Consider the following 13,266-nt stretch of genomic DNA (forward strand, 5'->3'; position numbering starts at 1 on the left):
TCCTTGTTATGTGAATTACCCGGTCTACTGTCATATCCATCCCCCTCTGCTGAATCAAGGACATCAAAGGCATTCGAAATTTTTACATTGAATGTACCCGACCCTTTTGCGCCTGAAGAAGTTGACACAGCATTTTCTATTTTATCCTCCTTTGTGCCCGAAGTACTTGCCCCAATCGTATTCAGCTTGGGCCGATAAATCACTTTGGGTTTTTGTTTCTTTTGCAGATATGACCGCTTCGCTACCCTCCTCCTATCCGTAACAAATCCTTCATCATCAACGACTACCTGTTTAAGTTTACCCCTATCCACCTTACTGCACGTATTCTCATCATGCCCAAATAAACAACATGTCGCACACCGAAGGGGTTTCCATTCATATTCAACCTTTACACGTTCAGTTATATACCCCTCCTCATCCATCTTTGGAATAGCTAGGATAATATGGTCTTTAAGATCTTTATCCGCACTGACTTCAATCATGGCTCGCGCATAACTACTCCTACCCCAATTCTCAACACACATATCAGCAGTGTAAGAATCCAATCTTTTTGGAACCCCTAGTTTGGATGCTAGCAGACTCAAACCATCACCCGTGTACACTGAAATTGGAACGTTGTGCAACTTAACCCATACTGGAACATTTTTAATCCCATCTTTCTTTAGACTAACCTTAGGCGACCACACATTCAAAAATAAAGGAACTTTACGAATAAGCCATGGCCCTCCTTCCAACACCTTCGTCATACCATCTTTAGAATCAAATTTAAAGAAAAAGAATCCATCTGAGTTCATCATGAGTTTAACAAATCCATACTTGGCCCAGACATTCTTTGCATAATATTCAACTACTGGAAACGGTAATCTATTTCCAAGAAAGTAACCATATAACACGTTCTCAAACTTATCTTGAACCTGCTTGACAACTTCTTTAGGAATAACAATGTCCGCACCCTCCCTTGTCTCAACTGGTTCCATAAGTCTGAAATTTACCTCTGTTTTCCTCCGATTTGACTGCACTTTTTCAGCATACGAGACTGGTTCTTCTGCCTTATAAGTATCCCAAAAAGGCTCATCATGCACAGTATCAGGTTGACCCGTAGCAGCCCTCGACGACGATCCTCCAGCAGCAAACATATTCTCCACAGGTAAAGATATTGCCTCCAACCCATCAAGGATCGATGGATTATTCGTGGAATATAATCCCCTCCTTGGCAGCAATGTATTACCTTCAATGTTTGTGACCCGTAATCCAATTCCACGTATCGGAGCAGTGCCTGGCGTTGAACCCGGAGTTGCATCAGCGTTTTCATTAGCCACCTGAAAACCCTTATTAGGGTTTAACGAGGCACTCAATATATCCGGCGGTTTAACAAGTCTAGCATCCATATCCGATTGCTTGAACTGCTTAGAATCCATGACAAACAAGATCTAGAACCATGCAACGTGCAAAAAAGAAAGAGAAATAACAAGAACCAAACGATCCGGCGACAAACCCTAGCAGAAAAAACGAAAGAAAAAAATAACCTTAAACCCGACGTCAAACGATTAGAAAACACGGTGAAGTCTAGTATCCTTACTCAGAAGGAACAAATGTTTTTGTAAAACTATAATCAATTTGATTTGAGTTGGTTAACTATGTTGCAATACATTTTTCAAAACAAGGTTGGTATTTTGACTCTTGTAGTCTAATAAAGTACTGCAACATATAAACGAGCCATGATTTCGATACTCTTATAAAACCTATGTACTCGCCAGCATTTCTTTGCTGACTAAGTTTTTACATATGTTTCAAGTTGATGCTTGATTGATTTCTAGGATGCATACGTCACATAGGATCTGGACAAGGCCTTAGTGACATAACAACTATGATAGACGATATAAAACTTATTTGTTCTATGTGTTAAGACAATGTAATGTTTAATATTATCAATAAAACGAAACTATTTTTGAATCCATGGTTGTGAAACAATTATTCTGTTGCAACACTCCCCGACGTTTCTGCCACGGTTTGTTATCCTACGTGGTCGGGGTGTGACAAGATTAGCCTGAACAGTTAACGATAGCATAAGCGAATGAACGGTGCAATAAACTGTGCGAAAAGTGACTAATTGACGAATGGTAATCCGATCGGATGGTAATCCGAACGGATTGTCATTTGATCGGATGTCAATCCGTTCGGATGGCCATTCGGTCGGATTGACATTCGTTTGGGATGGATGTGTTTGTGTATGATGGCTTTGAAGTTTTCGTTGTAGCATTTTAAAATCAGAGAAGTATCTCTACCTTTCAGGTCGTCGATCGAACGGTCGTTCGATCAGATGGCGATCCGATCGGCGAGACATTTCCAGTGAGAACAAGTTCACGGCAGGATGGTCATTCGATCGAATGGTCTTCCGATCGAGTGGCAATCCGTTAGAACTGATGATCTTTGAAAATTTGATAAAAAGTTCAAGTGTTGAAGTTTAGATGCAATCCGATTGGATTGCCGTTCGATCGGATCGGATGGCAATCCGATCGGACGACAATCCGATCGGATGGCAATCCGATCGGACGACAATCTGTCCCACAATCTGATCGTTTTGCAAACTTGAAAATTTGCTAAGTTTGAGAGTTTTGCGGTTTGATCGAGATAGTATGACTACGTGTTTGAATAATGGAACCTCGTCAAATCCAAGTCGTCCGATTGAACAGGAATCACCCTAATCCGACCAGTTAACTGTTCTTGACGGTTGTTCATGTTCAACCCAAAACCGGTTGTCTCTTTGATAGAAATCAGATCTCTGACCGACACATCACTAGAGAAGAGTAGAAGTCCTGAATGAGCTCCGATTCTATCGGTTTTGAGCTATTGAGTGTAAAAGAGTTGAAAGAAAGTTGGGAAAGTATATTTCAATCCTTTTAACTTTGAAAATGTTTAGATCTATGCGAAATCAATGTTAAATCATGTGGAAATCCTTCAGATCTGAGTTGTTCTTGGTGGAATGAGGCCAAAACTTGAAGTTTATAAAAACTCCATGATGACATCATCCTAGAACACCTCAAACCCGCTGATTCCACGGTTAAAAGTTAAGATTCAAAGATGAAAATGATGAAGAAGTGTGTGTAGATCATAGAAGTAGAAGATTTGAGTTGAAAACTTACAAGAATCGCGAGAAATCGAGAGAAAGATGGTCTGGAACGCTGGTCGAAGAGGGAGAGCTGTCACATCACTGTTGTGATGTGACAGGGGGTATTTATAGGTTGCCAAAAGAGGAAAGAGGAGCTGGTGTGCGGATCGGATGTCACTCCGATCGGATGTCACTCCGATCGGATGGCCATCCGATCAGATGGTCATCCGTTCGGATGACCGATCGAGTGGCTCTGGCGAGTTGGTTTTTGGCGTTTCATTTTGCGTGTTGTGCGTTGCGATGCGTTTGAGCGTGCGTCGATTAAGCTATGCGATAGGTTAATACTAATGTGACAACTCGTAATTTAAACCCACTTTGTGTAACGTTACGTGCTCACGTGAACTATGTTGGTTGAATGTTATGCTTATTTTATGTGAATGTTATGTTTATCTTATGTGAATGTATATTTATACAAGTGACCCGACCGCACAAGACTCTCAAACGCACAATACCTACTTGAACGCACAAGGCCTTGGGTCGTATTCCTTGTAACCGGAACCAATGGGCAGCCCATTAGGGGTTTCGGCCCACTCCTCTTATACGTACATACACACAACTTTAGGAGGTTGTTCTCATTTGGTTACACAAAAAAAAAACACAAGTTACAAAACCCTAGTGCTCTCTCCCCTCCTCTCAAACTCGACGGCGAACAACCCTTTGGATCGAAGATCTTGTTTTCCATTCGGCTCACCTTCTCTTTGATCCCAATCGGTTAGTGTTTGATATATTGCTTGAGTTAATGATGTTGTAATCTACATAGTTTTACATAGTGAATTATAGATGCTTTGTGTCATGTAGTCGGCTCACATGTGTAGGATGTATGGATTGATAGAAGTTTGATAACTGATTGATAACATGATGAACTAGAATTGGATGTTTATAAATCGGCTTCATGTACACGGAACCGGACTCTTGTATGATCACGTAGGAAGGATTACAAAGTGATTGAAAACCGTAGATGAATATGATTAAGTATTATTCATGTCATGATTATTCTAGGGTTCATGTGAATTGGATGCTAGATTGCTTGCTTGATCGTTAATTGATTTGATTTGTTTTGGAAACCGATTATGTTGATGGATGGATGTAAAAGGAAACTGTTGATCTTTATGTAACTGATTTGCACGATTTCGGGAGGGATAAGATCAATCGCACAAGAGACCCCTCACACAAGACTAGTCACCCGCACAAGGAGTCTAGTCGCACAAGGGGTCCCTAATCGCACAATGTCATTTATAAATGTTATCCATTGGACCGAGCCAGCCCAAATCACAAACGCACAAACTGTTGGGCCGGACAGCCCAAGTGTCCACTCGCACAAGCTTGTCCAGTCGCACAAGATGAACTGGACCGCACAAGTTGTAATGTTGTTATGCTGATGGGCCGAACAAGCCCAAACTGCCAATCGCACAACCACTCCGATCGCACAAGTAGTATTGGATCGCACAAGCTAAATCATGTCTATTCTATTGGGCCGATAAGCTTATTGGACTATTTACTTATGTTGGGCTTAATTATTGTTTGGGCCGGGCTCTATCATGTCGCACAACACGCTGTGGATCGCACAAGGATGTGCTGATCGCACAACGTGTTGGGCCGAGACTTATGTGGGCTTCATCCGTATGATAAACTTATAACATTTAAAACATGCTATGTGTGTACTATGTTGCCATGATTGATACGTGTTAGCAATATGTTAAACTATGTGTAATCATATGTGCTTTGCTTGAACCAAACCTGACTCGTATGGTAACCCTGTTAGGACGTGATTGACCACTTTTAATTCAAGTAACTTTGGTATAATCTGCCGAGCAAACCAAGGTGAGTTCATTGCATTTTCTCAAGCATGCGTCCCGGTGGTTTGGGACAACTGGTAAACATTTGGAAGGGAAACTTGGGGTAAACAACTGAAACATAGAAACAATCATTTACCGGATTGCCTGTAAGGCAATGGGGTAATTAGTTGATATTAGGTTTGGCACCCTCACACCGGGCCGTAAGGACGGGCGTGAACTAATTACTGGGACAACTTGTAACGCGGATATAAGACCTCCTACAGCTTGTCAAGGTTGTTTGATACCTTGACTTTGACCAATGCCTGTAGGGCATTGGGGTTAGGCATTCCCATCATTGACGCTGCATACGGTACAATAATCAAGTTAACAACGACATCTGAACCAAACAACGAGTTGATTTAACCAATATCTGGTAACTTCACACGTAAGCAACACCTTGAACTCACCAGCGTAGTCTGACACACTTGTTTGCATGCTTGTAGGTCATTAACGTTTGGAACATGGACTTGCTATCTGGGAGTGCTGGAGTGGTCATGGATCGAGGCTCTTGGATTAACTCACATTTGATACACTGGTTTTAAGTATTACTATGAGACATTTGCTAAACGATATTTATATGCTTCCGCTACGCAACTTTTGAGAATTGATATTATGTTGACTTCTTATTTTAGTAATTAAAGTCATGACTTATTTAAATATTTATCGTTGGTTCAATGTGATTGGTGGCTCGAACTCTGATGCGTAGCACGCCTCGCGGGGTTTCCGCAGGTGGAATTTTGGGGGGTGTTACAGTTGGTATCAGAGCCACTGGTTATAGTGAACTAGGTTTTAAAACGTTTTGTAAAACCAGACTATAACCGAACAACTTCGAAAATCGATCATGACACTCAGCACCAGATTGCAAGGTTCGTTTCTCTCTCACTTTATACATTACTTGCTTAGCAGTCACACACCCACAACATATATGAACTGAAACGTTTAACACCATAGTGACTTGATAGTGTGACACTACTCTTCGACTCATGTAAACCATAGAACTGTGATATCATCTGTTGTGTTGTTTGAACGGGGGAAACTTCGAGCGCAAGCTAAGAGGCACTGAGATAAGCATGCAAATTGCCTTATTATTATGGGTGCACACTTAATAATAACGCGGGGTGCATGCAAGTCCTAGTGAGGCTTATCGAGCGTGAGAAGGGTTCTGCCTTACTATGTGTGAACTTAGTAGTACGTGAATATCAGTATGATACTTGACTCCTGTCTCGTTTCGATTTCTAAATCGATTTATTCCCAACTATAGAAACATGAGTGGACGAGGACACGGACGTGGCAACATCAACATGACTCAGGCTGAGTTGACTGACCTAATCAATACCCGCGTGGCTGAGGCTTTAGCAGCCTATCAAGCTGGTACGGAATGTACCAAGTACTCTTTACTCTTATACCACGTACACGTCTTTTCATTCCTATAATGTGTTTCCTCCCGTTATTTAGGTCAACAAGCGCAACCTCAACCTAACCAGCCTGCGTGTACGTTCAAAATGTTTATGGACTGCAAGCCACAGACCTTCACCGGGACTGAAGGGGCTGTGGGACTCCTAAGATGGTTCGAAAAAGCAGAGTCTGTGTTTGCTATCTGTAGCTGTCCCGTTGGGGACAGGGTGAAATATGCTGCGGGTACCTTGGCTGATGGTGCCCTAACATGGTGGAACGCCCAAGTACAGTTGTTGGGCATCGAGGCAGCGAATGCCACAACTTGGGAAGACTTTAAAGAACTGATCAGGGAGGAGTACTGTCCTCGGGACGAGGTCCAGAAGCTGGAAAACGAATACTACGACTTGAAGATGGTTGGATCTGAAGTCGAAGCGTATGTGAAGCGATCGTATGAACTGGCCGACATGTGCCCAAACTTGTCCCGGCCTATGTCTCGGAGGATTGAGTTATTCATCAAAGGGTTGCCTCCGCGTGTGAAGAGCTTGGTCACTGCAGCCCATCTCAATGATTTGACACAGATCGTTCGTCTGACTCACAAGATTGTGGATCAAGAGGTGGAAAGCGATTCGTTACCCCCGCGTATTTCGGCCACTACTGCTGCTACACCCACTGCCACTACGTCCGCTAATGATAACAAGCGGAAGTGGAGTGATTGTGATAAAGCATCCAGTGCTGGTCAGACTCAGAAAAGGCCAGATAACCACAACAACCGCAACTTTAGCCAGTCGTCTTCTGTCAATCAAGGCCAGGGAAGTGGTCAAAGTCAGGGCTCGTATGCAGGGAAGAAACCACAGTGTAATAAGTGTGGCTACCATCATTTCGGGCCGTGTAGTCGCACATGTCGCAGGTGTGGTAAAGTGGGCCATGAGGCCAAGGATTGTAGGGCCCCACAGCCCAAACACCAGCAGCAACAGAACCAGCACAACCAGAGACAACAGGGACAACCGCCCCAGCAGAACCAGGGTTTTAGGAGGGGGTGCTATCAATGTGGGGATGAGGGTCACTTTAAGCGGGATTGCCCTCAGTTAAACCAGAACGCTAACGACAACAACCGCCCGAATAATAACAACGCTGGAAATAACAACAACAACAACAACGGCAACAACGGGGGTAATGGTGCTCGGGGCAGAGTGTTTCAGCTTGGAGCAGGGGATGCCAGGAATGACGGCAACGTTGTAACTGGTACGTTTCCTGTTAACAATCGTATTGCTTCTGTATTATTTGATTCGGGTGCCGATTGGAGTTACGTGTCCCTAGAGTTTAGTCAACGATTAGGGATAACCCCAACACCTTTAGAGGTTAAACAAGTAGTAGAACTAGCGGATGGTAAGACGATAGAAGCCTCGAATGTCCTTTTCGGGTGCAAACTAGATCTCGTGGGTCAGGTGTTTGATATTGACCTCCTTCCCGTTACCCTCGGTAGTTTTGACATAGTAGTAGGGATGGATTGGTTGTCTAAGCACCAAGCAGAAATTTTGTGTAAGGAGAAAGTTGTGCATATTCCCCTCCCTGATGGGGAGTCACTGTTAGTTCAAGGGCATCGTAGTGGGACGATGGTTGGGATTATCACGGCCATGCGTGCACAGCAGTATCTACAAAAGGGATATCCTGCACTGTTAGCGTTAGTTACCAACGCTCAGTCTGAAGAGAGTAAGATCGAGGATCTACCAGTGGTGCGAGAATTTGCTGATGTGTTCCCAGAGGAGCTACCAGGGTTACCTCCTCATCGTCAAGTAGAATTCCAGATTGATCTTGCGCCAGGAGCGGCTCCGATTGCTCGAGCTCCTTACCGGTTAGCACCTGGTGAGTTGCAGGAGCTGTCTAATCAGCTACAAGAATTGTTGGATAGGGGTTTCATACGACCCAGTTCTTTGCCTTGGGGAGCCCCAGTTCTGTTCGTAAAGAAGAAAGACGGGTCATTCCGTATGTGTATCGACTATCGAGAGCTCAACAAGGTGACCATTAAGAACCGCTATCCGTTACCACGCATCGACGACTTGTTTGACCAGTTGCAAGGGTCAAGTTTCTATTCAAAGATCGACTTAAGGTCGGGTTATCACCAGGTAAGGGTTAGGGAAGAGGATGTTCCCAAGACAGCCTTTCGAACGCGCTACGGACACTATGAGTTTTTGGTCATGCCGTTTGGATTGACCAATGCACCAGCGGTTTTCATGGATCTCATGAACCGCGTATGCAAGCCATATCTCGACGAGTTTGTTATAGTATTTATTGACGACATCTTAGTCTATTCCAAGAACAAGGAAGATCACGAGCGCCACCTACGTCTCATCTTGGAACTTTTGAGAAGGGAACAACTGTATGCGAAATTTTCTAAGTGCGACTTTTGGATTCGGGAAGTGCATTTCCTTGGGCACGTTGTTAACGAGAAAGGGATACATGTGGACCCTGCGAAGGTGGATGCAGTTAAGAATTGGGCGGCACCAAAGACTCCGTCTGAGGTGCGTCAATTTCTTGGTCTCGCTGGATACTATCGAAGGTTTATTAAAGACTTCTCGAAAATCGCGCAACCTCTCACCTCACTGACACAGAAGAACACGGCGTACTCTTGGGGAACGAAGCAGGAAGAGGCCTTCCAGTTGTTAAAACAGAAACTTTGCAGTGCACCGATCTTGTCTTTACCAGAGGGCACCGAAGATTTTGTGGTATATTGTGACGCGTCAATTCAGGGTCTCGGTTGCGTGTTGATGCAACGCGAGAAGGTAATAGCTTATGCTTCTCGTCAGCTGAAGGTGCACGAGAAGAACTACACGACGCACGACTTGGAGTTAGGAGCGGTGGTATTTGCGTTGAAGATTTGGAGGCACTATCTGTATGGTACCAAATGCACCATCTACACCGACCATAGGAGTCTCCAACACATCTTCGACCAGAAAGAGTTGAATATGCGACAACGACGATGGGTGGAGTTATTGAACGATTATGAATGTGCCATCAAGTATCATCCGGGCAAGGCGAACGTTGTAGCTGACGCCCTCAGCAGAAAGGATAATGCACCTAGGCGTGTGCGAGCATTGTAACTCACGATTCAGTCCAACCTCCCTTCCCAGATACGAGACGCTCAGTTGGAAGCGTTGAAACCAGAGAACGTTCGAGCTGAAGCTTTACGTGGCTCGAGACAACGACTAGAACAGAAGGGAGACGGTGCTTACTACGTAACCGGACGCATCTGGGTTCCACTCTATGGTGACTTACGAGAACTCGCAATGGAAGAGGCACATAAATCACGCTACTCTGTACATCCTGGATCAGATAAGATGTACCACGACTTGAAAACTACCTACTGGTGGCCCAGCATGAAGGCTCATATAGCAACCTACGTCAGCAAATGTTTGACTTGTGCTAAAGTCAAGGCGGAACATCAAAAGCCCTCAGGTCTACTGCAGCAACCAGAGATACCCACATGGAAGTGGGAACAGATCGCCATGGATTTCGTGACAGGGCTACCTCGAACCCAGGCTGGGAACGATACCATTTGGGTGATTGTTGATCGCCTCACGAAGTCGGCACATTTCCTAGCAATCAAGGAAACAGACAAATTCTCTCAGTTGGCAGCAGTGTATCTTAAGGAAGTGGTTTCTAGGCATGGGGTGCCAACTTCTATCATTTCAGACCGAGATCCGCGTTTCACTTCAGAATTATGGCAGTCAATGCATAAATCGTTTGGTTCCCAACTCGACATGAGCACCGCTTATCACCCACAGACGGATGGTAAAAGCGAGCGCACCATCCAAACACTCGAAGATATGCTTCGGGCATGCGTACTCGACTTTGGAAAAGGATGGGAGAAGCACCTACCGTTGATAGAATTCTCCTACAACAACAGCTACCATTCAAGTATTAAGGCAGCTCCGTTCGAAGCACTGTACGGACGGAAATGTCGTTCACCTCTCTGTTGGCATGAGGTGGGTGATAGCCAGATCACAGGCCCTGAGTTTGTTCTTGAAGCATCAGAAAGCATCGTGCAGATCCGAAACCGTATGGCCGCAGCTCGCGACCGTCAGAAAAGCTACGCTGACAAGCGTAGTAAACCACTGGAATTTGAAGTTAATGATCGCGTTATGTTAAAGGTTTCACCCTGGAAGGGTGTGGTGCGTTTTGGGAAACACGGCAAACTAAACCCTCGTTATGTAGGACCATTCAAAATTGTAGAACGGATTGGAAAGGTGGCCTACAGGTTGGAATTACCGGCTGAGTTGGGTAATGTCCATGATGTATTTCACGTATCACAGCTAAAGAAGTGTTTGGTTGATGAAACACTGGTAGTACCATTTCAAGAGCTGAAGATAGATGACAAATTGCAGTTTGTCGAAGAACCAATTGAAATTATGGATCGGGAAGTTAAAGTTCGTAAACACAGCCGTATACCGATTGTGAGAGTTCGTTGGAACTCAAGACGTGGTCCAGAGTTCACGTGTGAACGCGAGGACCAGATGAAACTTAAGTACCCACATTTGTTCCCCACAGATCAGGCAGAACCTAGCAAACTTAATGTTGAGGCAACTAGTGAATTTCGGGACGAAATTCCCATTCAAGTGGGGGATGATGTGACACTCCAGGAAAACTAGTGAACAATATAGCTTACGTTAGTGAGTGCGTGCCAAATTTCGGGACGAAATTTCTTTTTAGTTGGGGATACTGTGACAACTCGTAATTTAAACCCACTTTGTGTAACGTTACGTGCTCACGTGAACTATGTTGGTTGAATGTTATGCTTATTTTATGTGAATGTTATGTTTATCTTATGTGAATGTATATTTATACAAGTGACCCGACCGCACAAGACTCTCGAACGCACAATACCTACTTGAACGCACAAGGCCTTGGGTCGTATTCCTTGTAACCGGAACCAATGGGCAGCCCATTAGGGGTTTCGGCCCACTCCTCTTATACGTACATACACACAACTTTAGGAGGTTGTTCTCATTTGGTTACACAAAAAAAAAACACAAGTTACAAAACCCTAGTGCTCTCTCCCCTCCTCTCAAACTCGACGGCGAACAACCCTTTGGATCGAAGATCTTGTTTTCCATTCGGCTCACCTTCTCTTTGATCCCAATCGGTTAGTGTTTGATATATTGCTTGAGTTAATGATGTTGTAATCTACATAGTTTTACATAGTGAATTATAGATGCTTTGTGTCATGTAGTCGGCTCACATGTGTAGGATGTATGGATTGATAGAAGTTTGATAACTGATTGATAACATGATGAACTAGAATTGGATGTTTATAAATCGGCTTCATGTACACGGAACCGGACTCTTGTATGATCACGTAGGAAGGATTACAAAGTGATTGAAAACCGTAGATGAATATGATTAAGTATTATTCATGTCATGATTATTCTAGGGTTCATGTGAATTGGATGCTAGATTGCTTGCTTGATCGTTAATTGATTTGATTTGTTTTGGAAACCGATTATGTTGATGGATGGATGTAAAAGGAAACTGTTGATCTTTATGTAACTGATTTGCACGATTTCGGGAGGGATAAGATCAATCGCACAAGAGACCCCTCACACAAGACTAGTCACCCGCACAAGGAGTCTAGTCGCACAAGGGGTCCCTAATCGCACAATGTCATTTATAAATGTTATCCATTGGACCGAGCCAGCCCAAATCACAAACGCACAAACTGTTGGGCCGGACAGCCCAAGTGTCCACTCGCACAAGCTTGTCCAGTCGCACAAGATGAACTGGACCGCACAAGTTGTAATGTTGTTATGCTGATGGGCCGAACAAGCCCAAACTGCCAATCGCACAACCACTCCGATCGCACAAGTAGTATTGGATCGCACAAGCTAAATCATGTCTATTCTATTGGGCCGATAAGCTTATTGGACTATTTACTTATGTTGGGCTTAATTATTGTTTGGGCCGGGCTCTATCATGTCGCACAACACGCTGTGGATCGCACAAGGATGTGCTGATCGCACAACGTGTTGGGCCGAGACTTATGTGGGCTTCATCCGTATGATAAACTTATAACATTTAAAACATGCTATGTGTGTACTATGTTGCCATGATTGATACGTGTTAGCAATATGTTAAACTATGTGTAATCATATGTGCTTTGCTTGAACCAAACCTGACTCGTATGGTAACCCTGTTAGGACGTGATTGACCACTTTTAATTCAAGTAACTTTGGTATAATCTGCCGAGCAAACCAAGGTGAGTTCATTGCATTTTCTCAAGCATGCGTCCCGGTGGTTTGGGACAACTGGTAAACATTTGGAAGGGAAACTTGGGGTAAACAACTGAAACATAGAAACAATCATTTACCGGATTGCCTGTAAGGCAATGGGGTAATTAGTTGATATTAGGTTTGGCACCCTCACACCGGGCCGTAAGGACGGGCGTGAACTAATTACTGGGACAACTTGTAACGCGGATATAAGACCTCCTACAGCTTGTCAAGGTTGTTTGATACCTTGACTTTGACCAATGCCTGTAGGGCATTGGGGTTAGGCATTCCCATCATTGACGCTGCATACGGTACAATAATCAAGTTAACAACGACATCTGAACCAAACAACGAGTTGATTTAACCAATATCTGGTAACTTCACACGTAAGCAACACCTTGAACTCACCAGCGTAGTCTGACACTCTTGTTTGCATGCTTGTAGGTCATTAACGTTTGGAACATGGACTTGCTATCTGGGAGTGCTGGAGTGGTCATGGATCGAGGCTCTTGGATTAACTCACATTTGATACACTGGTTTTAAGTATTACTATGAGACATTTGCTAAACGATATTTATATGCTTCCGCTACGCAACTTTTGAGA

The sequence above is a fragment of the Helianthus annuus genome, chromosome 17, assembly GCF_002127325.2.
Source record: "Helianthus annuus cultivar XRQ/B chromosome 17, HanXRQr2.0-SUNRISE, whole genome shotgun sequence".
Classification (NCBI taxonomy): domain Eukaryota; kingdom Viridiplantae; phylum Streptophyta; class Magnoliopsida; order Asterales; family Asteraceae; genus Helianthus; species Helianthus annuus.